We start from the raw sequence: 14,133 nt of genomic DNA, 5'->3' as shown, positions 1-14,133 counted from the left end.
TCCAAGCTCATTTCTTCCCCTTCTTACATGTAAAAGAGAAGATTGGGGGTTGGGAATCAGCCCAGTTCCCTCCCCTGACAGCCATACCAAAGCCCTTTCCACATGTGGGGGAGGGTAGGCATTCACTGAAATTCCCATTGTACCCAAATTTCAACATACAGCATTTCAGCCCTCTCCTGTGTACACCTGGTTGAAAGTCTGCTACCAATCAATGTTCCTTCTTTCTTGATTCGTCACTGCCTATGACAGTGTATATGTTTTGTATGATCAGTCTCCTTGGGTTGCCGTAACCTTGCTCAACTTGAGCATTAGCAAAGGGATTCCATTACTTGCAGGTATTAATAGTGCTTTGCCACAAAAGGCTTTGTAGTGCTCTGCTGCACGTTGAGCCTATCTTAATAACAACATACATTAATGCTGAAGGCATATTTAAACTACAAACGTAACCTTTAGGAGAATTTTTGTGTTTTTCATTAAAGAAATACTGCATCCCAAATACTAATTAATCTTCCCTACTGTATTTTAAATAATCACATGTTATTTACAGCAATAAAAAGTACATGGTATGTAAAGCAACATTCAAATCAAGAAAAACATTGCTTCATAACAGAGCAGCTTGTGCCTTCTTTGGCGGCATATGCATATATGAAGTATTTGATCAGTGGTGACTGGCTTTGTTTTGCTCTGTGCTTTATGCTTTGTAAATGCCAATGTAAGCCTGATTAGAATGCTGAACATATCGTTAGCACCATCACTAATAAGTGAACGTTCCCTGATGCTTATTAGCAGGGTCCAGCAATGTGATGAAATTGTCATCTAAATGCTTGGATTCTGAACAGAGGAAATGACAAGCAATGCTGAAGGTCCAGCTGCAGTGAATATCTCCACTGTAGCTGAAATCACTGGAATGGTGAAACCAGTTTAGGTTCAAGGTCGCTGCTGACATTCAGCTGTCATGGCTTTATTGTCTGCATGCCTTCTCTCCATTGACACATTCAAGGGTACTTTATAGCAACCACAAAGAACCAGTCAATTGATACCATTACACTTCATGCACACACAAACCACAAGCTTGTTCAGGACTGTTGATACAGTCTAACATTTATTCATTAATGGAGCCATTGAAATTTCAACTTGCCCAACCCCACTTCTAACAACGTACGCTTACTTGTTTAGTCCAAACATTTAGCTATGTCTTTTTCAAGTTTTGCATAGCACTCTCTAATTGAGGTAACATTATCTGCATTTTAATGCTAGGCCATTTGTGTCCCAAGAAAGATTACCTGAAGAATCCTGCCATTTAGGACACCACTTTAAATACAGGCAGTCATAGAGGGGAAAAAATACACAGGAATATAAGGAACAGGGAGATATTTATTTGTTCTGAGAGTGCCATGGAAATCCAGTTGCTCAGAAATGAAATAAGAGTCTATAGTGAAAAAGGGAAAAACATAAGTTTGGATCAGGGAAGAGACAGTGATTAGATCCATTGTTCAGGACTCTTTGAGCTTCAATAGTCCTACAGAAAAACTCACTAATGAATCTATTGAAGCTTGCCAGAACTTTGTGTGGAAGACAACTTAAGTTATGGTGCTTATGTAAGGCCTCATAGTAAAGCATGTGGTTACAGAAACAGCACATATGTGTCTTTATTAACTACTTGCCTAGAAAAGCCAACAAATGTTTAAAGAATGTTTATTCCACAAATATATTACACTTCTAAATGCTGTTCTTTTATTTAAAATGTAAATGTTTTGAGAAATAATCAAATTAAACTAGTATATGGTGGAGTAAAAAAGAAGTAAATACATGATAAATTCAACAATCCAACCTACTGGTAGGTATTAAAAGGGAAACATTCAGAAACTCCTGAGTGCCTTCTATTGACATTTGCAGAAACAGAGCTTTACTGAGTGGAAATTTTGGCTTATTTTCTTTAACGTCTTTTAAATATATTAAATATAGTTTATTTAAAAAGTTTGGCTTGACAGTTGATCAAAGCCTTGAATTGTATGTAGAACACTTAGCTTTGCATACACCACTCAGTTTCTCCATTTGAAAAAATAAAATTTGTACATTTTAAAAAAATCCCTTAATGTTTTTGCATGCTTTTATTGCTTATGAAACATACTGGCTTGACAGCTCTGGAGAATGACATCCTTTATTTATTTACAGAACAAGTGTAGCAAGGCAGAAGCAAAACAAACTTCCCTCACATTGCACTGCCACTGGGCCTCAACTCTGATCTGCAGAGACCACCTCGAGAGGTTACAGAGTTGCTGTGACAGCGACAAGGATACCATTGTCGTGGTGGGTTTTGTGATAGGGACACCTGTCCACTAGGAACCAGGCTGAGACCACCAAACTAATTTCACAGAAGCCACTGAATAGACATCAGATAGTAACTACCTCAACTCACATAGTCCCAGATTCACAAAGGTATTTAGGCTCCTAAATTCCACTGATTTCAGTGAATTCCATTAAATCAATGGAGGTTAGGAGCCAAAGTATCTTTGTGGATCTAGGCCATGCTGGCTATTTCAACTAGCCATTTTACGGAAAGTCTACACAGGAAATGAAGGTGTGAATGCAGTGTTGTGAATGCTTGAAGATGGTGCCACCACATCTTCTATTGTTACCACTGTTAGCTAGGTTAAAGTGAGCGTGGGTGTACTTACCTGCTCTACAATCACTTCCTCATTTTCTGTGTAGATGAACCCATGTTCATTACACTACTCATAGTGTAGTTTGAATTTTTTTTAATATATATTTAAATCTGTGTAGACAGATTCATGTTTATTCAAATAGTTACCCGGGACTTCCACCAGCCCCCCCTTCATTTTCCATCCAGGTTCCCAAGCCAACCCATGGCTTGAACCTTGCCATCCACCCCCCGTCGTAGGAGGGTTAAAGTGGGCAATAAGAACTGGGGTTGGCTCCCTGCCATACCAATTATAGGAGTCCCTAACCTCCTCCCCCATTCTGTTCCTTTTCCAGCACCTCCTTTTAAGTCCTTTTCCAGGCCATTTATCTGGTCACTGGCTGCCTTCCCTATGGAGTACCTGCACTGGACATTTGCCCCACACTTACCAAATAAGTTGCGACATAGCCTACCACCTTTTCTTCTTACCAAAAATGGTCCCCCTGACACCTGCTGTGGGGAAGGTGAAAAAAACCTCACTCCACCAAAGCTAATCTGGTGGTGAGGGGAAAATTCCTTCCCAGCCCCGCTAAAAAGGAGCGATTAGCACAATGCCCACAGCAGGTCCTAACCCAGCCTGATATTTGCCACCTCTGGGAGGATGGGTGCTGCCTTGCCTGCTGTGTGGAAAAAGTGCTTCCAACACCCAGGCTTTGCACCTTTATAGCCTTCCGACCTCACATTCCCAGGGGGTGAGTCAGCGCTACAAAGCTGACCACCACTCGCCTTTTGCAGCAGTTTCTGACCTCCTTCTTCCCCTCCCTCACCATAAAGCATTTCTGCCTTCCTTCAGCAAGCCCAGCCAATGTTCCCTCCACTGCAGTTGTGGTGTGGTCATTGTCTCTCTCAGACCTCTCTCCTGTGCAGGTGAGGCAGTTATTTAAGTAAGTGACTGTTTAAATTCCACAATATCACCTAAATAATTTGATCAGCTTTTTGTGCATAGAGTTTTTGCCCCTTGCAAGTCTGAAGGCAGCACTGTAAATAGGCTTGGCAGAATTAATTATTTTTTTTTGAGATTTTTGACTGACTGCATTGATTATTTTTAAGCATTTTTTCCCCAATTTTTATCTATTTATATGTTCACATTTGTGGAAAATTATGGGGTTGGTGAGGGCAGACAATAATTATTTAATGACAGTAGATGCTGAGACCCAAAAAGTTAAAGCTGTTATAACACAAATTGTCAACATCACATGTCAAAGTATGCAAAGTAAATATCCTTAAATCAAACTCTAATAAGTTCTCAAGCAACATTTTTCTTACTTTGCCTATCAGTACATTTCAATTATTATCAATGGAAATATTTTTTCATTGGTTTGTGTGTGTATGGTGAAATCAACGTTTACTGATAAAAATCTAATCCTTCCAAACCTTTAAGAGTCAGAATAGCTGTGTTGTTTTGTCATACTGACCTAAATTATACCATAACCAAGCATTCAAACTCCCTCTTCTTTTCTGACTAAGAGGTCCATATATACTTTAAATGGATTACTGATTATTTTTCTTTCTACTGTGGCCTACTAATTACACCAAGTCTTACTCAGATATTGTTGGAGGAAGGTTAATTAACAGTGGTAAAAACCAACCTTCTGAAACTCAAACTGCAATTAGACCAGATTGTAACAGAATTTCAGTTGTAATAATAGCATTTTGTGTTGATCAAACCTAGACATTTTAATTACATTATCTGGTTCTTTAGAAAAATAGAAATCATTTTTTTTAAAGAGATAAAAGACTCACTGGTGTAATTTTCTTTTACCTCTCAATAACCCACCGCCAAACCAAGCAATTTGCAAGGCAGACCTCCAGATGATATTTCTCTCTTCCAGATTACCCTCCCGCCCCCCAGGAAAAAAATAGCAGGGGTGAGGAGGGGAAGAGGGAGAATAACTATTGTTAGATAAACTATTTTATGGAAGGATTGTTGAAATAATCTTTGAGTTAGTTTTTAATTCAAAAGGAGACTTATTTGATAGATTTACCCTGTAATTAGGAAGAGTGGTAATCAAGGCAACTGATTTATTTTACTGAGAGATCTAAGAGACTGAATACATCAGTCACAGGACAAATTCAAAGTAGTTCACAACTTGCTTTGTTATAGGAATACTAGTAGTGACTGGTAGCAAAAAAGAAAGCTAGCACTGTATTAGTATCTAAAGTAATGTAAAAATGAAATAATATTTATCCTATGAGAATAATATCTGCCTGGTACTATTGAATACATTGGGCCAGAATATAGCTAGTATAAATACTATAGATATTTTGTTCTATTGCTACTATATAAAACTGGTTTATGCTATCTTAAATAGTTTGAAAATTATTTTTTTATATTTAAATTTAGCCAATTTTAAGTTAAAAGTGGAGTTTGTATAAATCTTTTATAACAGATAACTATGCTGACAATGTTAGTGTTTTAGGGTTGTTTGTTGTTTAGCTTGTTGGTGATGCTTAGCAAAGGAGACACTTCCTTTCAGATTCTGTTCTAAAAACCTCAGGGCTCTCTTTTAGGCAGTTCAGCCTAATGGAATTAAGCCTGACATGTTTCAACTCTATTTCTTTATAAAATAAACATAAAACAATGGTTTAGATTTCTAATAAAACTCTTGAACCATGTGAGACTCAAACTTTCCCTGTCCTTTACACATCTGTAAATAAAGACCATAAAAGAGGAGTACAACAGGATAAATCAACATGAATCTGAAATCCACTGCAGCATATTAAATGGCGCAGTCTCACTGAAAGAGAGGGTGACCCCACGGCTTCTTGCAGTTTGAAGCTAATTGTTTTTGTCAGGATGGGAACGTCTGGAAGTCCACTGCAGTGTCCCACCAGCAAGGCTTCAGTAACTGAGCTGGCCTGCAGAGAATGAGCCCACTTTGTAGCGACACAGCGGGCTCAGACACCACCTATTCTGCTCTCCAAACTGTCATGCATAACAACTTTATTGTGCTAAATTGAACTTGAAAGCAACCAAAGGCTATGAGAAGGAGAGGCTATGAGAAAAGCGTGCTGTCAGCGCTGGCAAAGTCTGACCTGGAAAGTAGGCTCAGAGACAGGAGAATAAAAGACCAGGGCCCATGAACACAGCATATTGTTTCATTTTAAAGTATGATTCCCATACCAGAGAAAGTACCAAATGTGATGTAAATTTATTTAAATAGATTCCACCACTTAAAAGTTTGCCAGCCGCTCATATCCAACTTTCCCAGCTCTCTGATTCGTTACTTACAGTGGGAATATAATGACATATAGTCATCATTGTAACAGCTTCTTTGCAGGGACACAATGATGATTAATAGCTAGCAGCAAATTTTCACATGGGCTCTGAAGCACTATAGCATTAAGCAGCCAAACACTCCCAAATCCCCCTTTTCTGTTCCACTGAAAAGTCCTCTCCTTGTACCTTGCAGATATGAACAAAGCCTATCTTAATTCCAATCAGCTTTTCCTTATTCAAAGAGACCTTCTCTTTTTCATAATTGATTCATGTGCATTTTTTAGTCTTTCACTGAGCCTGAGCCATTTTTTTCCTTTTCTCCTTTTTTTTTTTCCTGGGGAGACTCATCTAAGCAATGATTTGTTTGGGGTTTTTTTTTCTTCTAAAATATCTGTTAAATAGATTTCTCAATTAGTTGAATTTTTAGAGAGAAAATAAACTCTTAACTTTCTATGTCTTTTGCAATTATCAACCAGTAGCATGGATGTATGTGCTCACAGAAAGACAGAAAAAAACTCTGGCAAAGATAAGTCAAAGACTAGAGAGCAACAACAATAAGCTGGTTCTATTTATTGTATCAGCTCTCATTCCCATGAGAGACTTACAGCTGAAACTGTAGACTAGATCCATTTTTCTTGACAGAATTATTTTTATAGGCAGCCTGTATTAAAACTTCCAACATTTATTATTTTTTAAAACTATTCATGAATGTTTCAAAATCATTGGCTTTTCCACAAATATTCAGTTCACATGTAACAGGCAAAAATATATACACTTAAAGGCTTGCTTCTGCTCTCACCTTCATCAGTTTGCTACAGGTATAACTCCATTCAATTCAATAGAGTTATTTCTGATTTACACCAGGGTGAGATCAAAATCAGAGCCTCAGGATTCAATTTTGATTTGTATTTGGAAAAACAACAACTTCAAAACAAAGGTGTAAATTATATAGTGTTTAAATGATACATTTGCATTGGTTTTCTTCTTAGGCACTACTGTCTACGGCATTATCTCTTTCCAATCTAGGATGATATTCCCTAGCTATTTCTTTATTGCAGATAATGAAGATAAGAATAGTTTCTGAAATTAGCATGATATCAAGGAATACGCAATCTCTGCTGAAGTCATAGCTTCCAAACATACATGTGTGACAATGAAACAAACTCTATAATATTCTCAATCATTATTTCTCATATCCTACTGGTAACTTTTTCAGTCAAACATTACATATAAGTTCATTGAGGCTATTTGCTAAAACTGACTGAAATTTTTCATCCAAACATTTTTTTTTCAAATAAAAATGTCTTTTTGACCAAAATTATCATGGACAATGTTCATTTTGGTCAAAAAATTTCAGTAAAAAGATATGGTGATTCATTTTCAACCCTAAAACTTTTTACTTAACAATAAACATTTGGGGGGGGGGGGGTTGTTCCAGTTTTTCATCAAAAGTCAAAAAAAAAATTGAAGGATTTCCCCCCCACCCCCTCCCAGCATTTCCCAGGAAAAATAAAGCATTTTTAAACCAACCCTACTCTCAACTTCAACATGCTTTGCAACATTTTGCAGTTAGGTTTGTAGTATTTAATTTTACACTGATCTAAAACCACTGATTTCAGAAGAGCTATTCCTAATTAACCCTTATGTATCCAAAATTAGAATCAGGTCCACTGAATTTTTGTCAGGTGGTATAATCTTGGTGTGGAAAAGTCTTATTACAAATCCGGCTTTTTGGCTGCAGAATGCCTCGTGAAAAACTGGAGTGTGACATGCCTTTCACTTCATTGAACGGTATGCTATGTGCCAGAAAATATTATAATGCCCTCTCATGTTTTCCACAAGCAATTTCTGTTCTGTGTGTTTCTCATTTTGGTGTTCTGAAACAATTAAATACAATTAAGGTGGGTTTTTTTTAAAATATAGATTAGTAACCTGTATTGAATAATGCTTGCATTAGTTATTAAACAGAGAATGTCACCCATAGTATATTTGGTAGAGGTGGAAACCTAAAATTGCATATAGTTTAGTTTATTGGTTTATGGATCCAAAGTTTCTCAGATAGAGTCACAATCTAAATGATGTCCCTTAGTGCTGAATTTAGCATTTGGAATCTTATGTAGTCAAAAAACTCTCTATTGACTATACATCTGAGAAGGCTTATGTGTGTCATTTGTTTCAGCAAACACTTAGAAATGTATTCTTGATACTGGTAGACAGCAGTAACTAGCGTGAGGGGCCAAAACCTTCCACGTACCCTTTCCAGGATATGTCAGCACAAGCACATTCAACATGTTTGGGCATCCTAATGTACCTTTAGAGGACAGCAGAATCCCAGCACAGTTAGGGTTTTGAGCAGAATCTGCTATTAGTTCTGTCAATGCATACTTCATTCCACTTTTTGGTGCTATGTATGTTTGGGTAGGACATCAGAGTTGAGCCCTTTGAATTTGAAAGCAAAGATGTGAATATAATCTGAAACCCCTTTCACCAATAGTCTTGTGTGATTTCTGGTGTTTGAACATATTACATCATTTACTGTAAAAACAGTAGATAATTCTGAACCAAAAGCATGATCCAACATTCTTGATCTTTGGGAAAGTCTATATCAGGATCTAGACCTGAACTCTGCAGCTCAGGCCTATTTGTCTAGTCTATATTATCCTATTTCTTGTGATATATTGTATGTGCATTATCTGTAGACGTGATTCTGCAATCCTTTCTCACTTTGAGGAACATTTGTTCACATATGTAGTTCCAGTGACAACTTAATAGAGAGATTTTGTCATGGACCACCTCCCTTCACAACCTCCCAAGCACAATTCCAGTGATGATTACACAACTTCCCTGTGACAACTGCAGCAATTGTATACATGGAAAGTAACATTCGGAAAGCATTAAGGTATTTTTGACTGCCTTTAGTAGAATAGCAACCTAATTCTGCCACCCCTACTCACCCTGAGTGGTTCTTTACTCCAAGATTTCAAAGGGGTTGCTCATGAAGTAAGGTACTACTTAGCATGAGTGAGTGTGGCAGAATCTAGCCTCAAATATTGTGTTCATTTTGAAAAAAAAATGGATTGCACCATCACCTTTTGCTGTTCATTTCATTCATGCACTCCCCTCGGACCTCGCGTGCCTGCTGTTCCACTACTTCCTATCTTTCTGTATAAGAGTCTCTACTACCTTGTCTTCTCTCCCTACACATGCTTCTCTGCTGTTTGGTACATTTCTTATCTTCTCACTTGTATGTTCTTCCCTGGCACCTTGTTTCCTTCTCCTCCACTCTCTGCACAATGCTTCCTGGATGCCAGGTTCCTTTCTTTCATGCTTTTTGGGACTTTTCTCTCTTACTGGTGGGTTCCAGACCTTTGATGGCTGATGGCTCTGATCCTGCTGCTTGCTTTGGTTCTTGAGAGGGGCTCCCAATACATCTTTATGTAGCTGTGGTTCTGATGGAGGAAGATAGGCTGGCTCCTCCTTTCTATTTCCAGCAATTTTTACCATCCTTGTAAAGGACATGATATGGTGCAGCTGTGGCATACTCTTTGTGCATCAGGGAGCTCTGACCTAGAGCTCCTGCTTGGGGCATGAGCTCTACACCACTGCCAATGAAGGCTAATACTTATAAGGCACAATTGTGCCCTTAGAATTTAATTTAGGACACTAAAAAACTAAGGCATTATGACATTCCAGAAAAGTTGTGGCTCGTACCATTGCGTATTTCTGAAGTAATCTATTTTATCCTCCAGTTCCAGAATAATGCTTATTTACTGTGTTGTCCTTCATCCTTGTGATGAACTAGATAGAGAATCCGGGTTTAAATTGTGTAAAAAAACTGATGGATAAGTACACTTTGTTGCCTCAGGAAAGACCAGTCCCTGAGATTTGTATTGGCATTACCCTTTGTGCCTTACTCATCAGCAAGAGCAGCTTAATCTCCTATGGAGTGAAGAAGTATAGAATGCTCAGCTCAATGCTGCGGGGGAACCACACCTCAGACCAAAGTCTACCAAAATATCTAAAGATCAGGCTCTCAGTTCTGAAGCTCTGTCAGATTCAAGACCTTTGAAAGACATAAATGATCTGCTGAGACCACCTTATAAGAATCATAGAATCATAGAATCTCAGGGTTGGAAGGGACCTCAGGAGGTCATCTAGTCCAACCCCCTGCTCAAAGCAGGACCAAACCCAACTAAATCATCCCAGCCAGGGCTTTGTCAAGCCTGACCTTAAAAACCTCTAAGGAAGGATATTCCACTACCTCCCTAGGTAACCCATTCCAGTTCTTCACCACCCTACTAGTGAAAAAGTTTTTCCTAATATCCAACCTAAACCTCCCCCTCTGCAACTTGAGACCATTACTCCTTGTTCTGTCATCTTCTACCACTGAGAACAGTCTAGATCCATCCTCTTTGGAACCCCCTTTCAGGTAGTTGAAAGCAGCTATCAAATCCCCCCTCATTCTTCTCTTCTGCAGACTAAACAATCCCAGTTCCCTCAGCCTCTCCTCATAAGTCATGTGCTCCAGCCCCCTAATCATTTTTGTTGCCCTCCGCTGGACTCTCTCCAATTTATCCACATCCTTCTTGTAGTGTGGGGCCCAAAACTGGACACAGTACTCCAAATGAGGCCTCACCAGTGCTGAGTAGAGGGGGATGATCACATCCCTTGATCTGCTGGAAATGCCCCTACTTATACAACCCAAAATGCCATTAGCCTTCTTGGCAACAAGGGCACACTGTTGACTCATATTCAGCTTTTCGTCCACCGTAACCCCTAGGTCCTTTTCTGCAGAACTGCTACCCAGTCATTCGGTCCCTAGTCTGTAGCAGTGCATGGGATTCTTCCGTCCTAAGTGCAGGACTCTGCACTTGTCCTTGTTGAACCTCATCATATTTCTTTTGGCCCAATCCTCTAATTTGTCTAGGTCCCTCTGTATCCTATCCCTACCCTCCAGCGTATCAACCACTCCTCCCAGTTTAGTGTCATCTGCAAACTTGCTAAGGGTGCAGTCCACACCATCCTCCAGATCGTTAATGAAGATATTGAACAAAACCGGCCCCAGCACCGACCCTTGGGGCACTCCACTTGATACCGGCTGCCATCTAGACATGGAACCATTGATCACTACCCGTTGAGCCCGACCATCTAGCCAGTTTTCTATCCACCTTACCGTCCATTCATCCAGCCCAGACTTCTTTAACTTGCTGGCAAGAATACTGTGGGAGACTGTATCAAAAGCTTTGCTAAAATCCAGAAATAGTACATCCACTGCTTTCCCCTCATCCACAGAGCCGGTTATCTCATCATAGAAGGCAATTAGGTTAGTCAGGCATGACTTGCCCTTGGTGAATCCATGCTGACTGTTCCTGATCACTTTCCCCTCCTTTAAGTGGTTCAGGATTGATTCCTTGAGGACCTGTTCCATGATTTTTCCAGGGACTGAGGTGAGACTGACTGGCCTGTAGTTCCCTGGATCTTCCTTCTTCCCTTTTTTAAAGATGGGCACTACATTAGCTTTTTTCCAGTCATCCGGGACCTCCCCCGATCGCCATGATTTTTCAAAGATAATGGCCAATGGCTCTGCAATCTCATCGGCCAACCCCTTTAGCACCCTCGGATGCAGCGCATCCGGCCCCATGGACTTGTGCTCGTCTAGCTTTCCTAAATAGCCCCGAACTACTTCTTTCTCCACAGAGAGCTGGTCACCTCCTCCCCATACCGTGCTGCAGAGTGCAGCTGTCTGGGAGCTGACCTTGTCTGTGAAAGAAGTCCTCAATTCTGCCCTTCTTTGAATGTAGGAACTGCCACAGACTGAAGCACTCTCCAAACTCACCAGTTGGTCATAGATACCATTAAGGTGGTCATAGATACCATTAAGGTCACGGATCTGACTGCCCATGACAACTGATTGATCCTTTATCCAGAGGGGGCAAAACCAAGACATGAGTTTCACTGGAAAATCTCTCCTAATTGTTCTGGGGCATTAATAGTCTTCCCCCTTGAACTTCTACATTATTTTGATTTTCTTTTATTGTGGTACCTTTGACCCTTTATTCTTACATTTTGGGTCCTATGTAGCCATGGGGCACCAGCCATTATATACCTATCCAATAAGAGACCATTTCATGAAGAGGTTTCCACATAAACATAATGTACATTCTTCTTCTGAATCTTTGAGGGAGACAGTCATCCAGGAAGAGGAGGAGAAATTTGAGTATGTGAAAGACTCTCAGAGGAACATGGAGACCAATCTTTCACAGAATATCAGGGTGGGAAGGGACCTCAGGAAATCATCTAGTCCAACCCCCTGCTCAAAGCAGGACCAATCCCCAGACAGATTTTTGTCCTAGATCCTTAAATAGCCCCCTCAAGGATTTAACTTACAACCCTGAGTTTAGCAGGCCAATGCTCAAACCACTGAGCTCTTCCTTTCACTCATCATGGCAGACTATTTCATTTTGTGACTACATTTCCAGATGACTGTAAACTGTTTCAGTAGCTCTTTGCTTATCTGAGGAAGGTCTTGCCATTCCAGAATTACCAGTTGGATAGAAACCCGATAGGATCTTTAAAATGCTGATAGTGAAGGACAAGGGAAGATTAATGATGGACATTAATAATGGAAAACAAAGAAAATCAGCTATAGATTATATCTGCTTCAACACTTGACATAGGAAAGATTTGACTGTACCAAATGACACAGCAGAAATATTTCTTAAACTACCATCCACTGAGGTCCCTTATAATCTCAGTTCCATCAGATAGGGGGGGCATTCATCAGGTCGTTGGATCTTTCCAAGTTTTCCTTCAGAAAGAGGGATTGCTCCTTTTTATTCCAAAGCTGGTTTTCATCAGAACAGTCTTCCAGGAAATTGCATTTATTTTTAGGTCTCCCCTTCATAAGGAATTCCTAAGATGTGCAGTTGCTTCATTTATCATGTGAGATGCAATAGGAGTCCCTCAGCCGTATTTGGAAAAGAATTTATATTTTTTGTATTTTCTAATGCCAAAAGAGGATTAAGAAAGGAAATCTTCATTGCATATTAGATTCAAATCTATCTGGAGAGTCTAGCATAAGCCTAATTTTTATTTAAAGTTTACACATATACATTTTTTAATCAAAGTTCTGAAAAATGACATGTTTTCAAATTTCCTGACCAAAATGCATTGAGACATAGGACACCACTGAAAGAGAGGTGTGTTTAGTGGTCTGAGCACAGTCCTGGGAGCTAGGAACTTCTGAACTGCAATCTAAGCACTTACATTAAATATCTCTGTGGTGCTGGGCAAGTCATTTAACTTACCTGTCTTAGTTTCTTATCTGTTAAGCAAGAATAATAATACTTACTTCACAGAGGTGTTGTGAGGATTAATTAATGTTTGTAAAGGGCTTTGAAGATAACTGCTTATTATCATATTATTTGTACAATAACACAATTAGGCAATAGTGTGAGGTGAAATATTTGAAGCTAATTATGCAGATTTATAGGGTTTTGACAATATTTATAGTGGTAAAGATATCAGTGCAATATAGTTATGGCATTTGCAGTTTAGCTTATAGTTTTCTATAGCTGTATTCTACATGACCATTGTCATTACACCATTTCCTCTTCCTGCTTCCTCTCTGATGTCACCTTCTGACTTTTCCTCTTTCCTGCTTCACAGCCTCCCTGCTATCATCACTGGTCACTTCACCTCCCACATCAAAGATCCCTTCCATTCTGCTGCCTCTCCTTTCTTATCTCTGACTTCATAATTTACCTGTTACTGTGGATCAGATCCCACATTCATTACCATGACCAGCCTTTTATGGACAAGAAACTGCTCCCTCTCTCTGATCACTTAAATTCCTCTTCTACTTCTTGCCTTGATTCCTTTCAAGACTTAGGGTACGTCCAGACTACCCGCCGGATCGGCGGGTAGCGATCGATCTATCGGGAATCAATATATCATGTCTTGTCTAGACACGATATATCGATCCCCGAAAGTGCTCCTGTCAACTCCGGAACTCCACCAGGGCGAGTGGTGGAAGCGGAGTCAACAGGGGAGCCATGGCCATCGATCCCACGCCATGAGGATGGGAGGTAAGTCGAAATAAGATAGGTCAACTTCAGCTACGCTATTCCCGTAGCTGAAGTTGCGTATCTTACATGGAACCCCCTTTCCCCCCCCAAGTGTAGACCAGGCCTTACTACCTGTTAATGTCACC

At 39.7% G+C, this 14,133-nt stretch overlaps 1 long non-coding RNA gene across 1 annotated transcript in view; it reads left to right on the top strand.

The window, feature by feature from the left end:
- The first annotated feature begins 3,446 nt into the window (after nucleotides 1-3,446).
- LOC123372356 overlaps nucleotides 3,447-14,133 on the top strand; it is a 61,305-nt gene continuing 50,618 nt past the window's right edge. Inside the window, exon 1 of the long non-coding RNA XR_006580235.1 lies at nucleotides 3,447-3,568. This is a non-coding gene — a long non-coding RNA (uncharacterized LOC123372356). The remainder of the gene's footprint in view (nucleotides 3,569-14,133) is intronic.

This window comes from Mauremys mutica, chromosome 6, assembly GCF_020497125.1.
Source record: "Mauremys mutica isolate MM-2020 ecotype Southern chromosome 6, ASM2049712v1, whole genome shotgun sequence".
NCBI lineage: Eukaryota > Metazoa > Chordata > Testudines > Geoemydidae > Mauremys > Mauremys mutica.
Note: the sequence above shows the minus strand (reverse complement) of the source record. Positions and strands in the feature narration are given on the sequence as shown.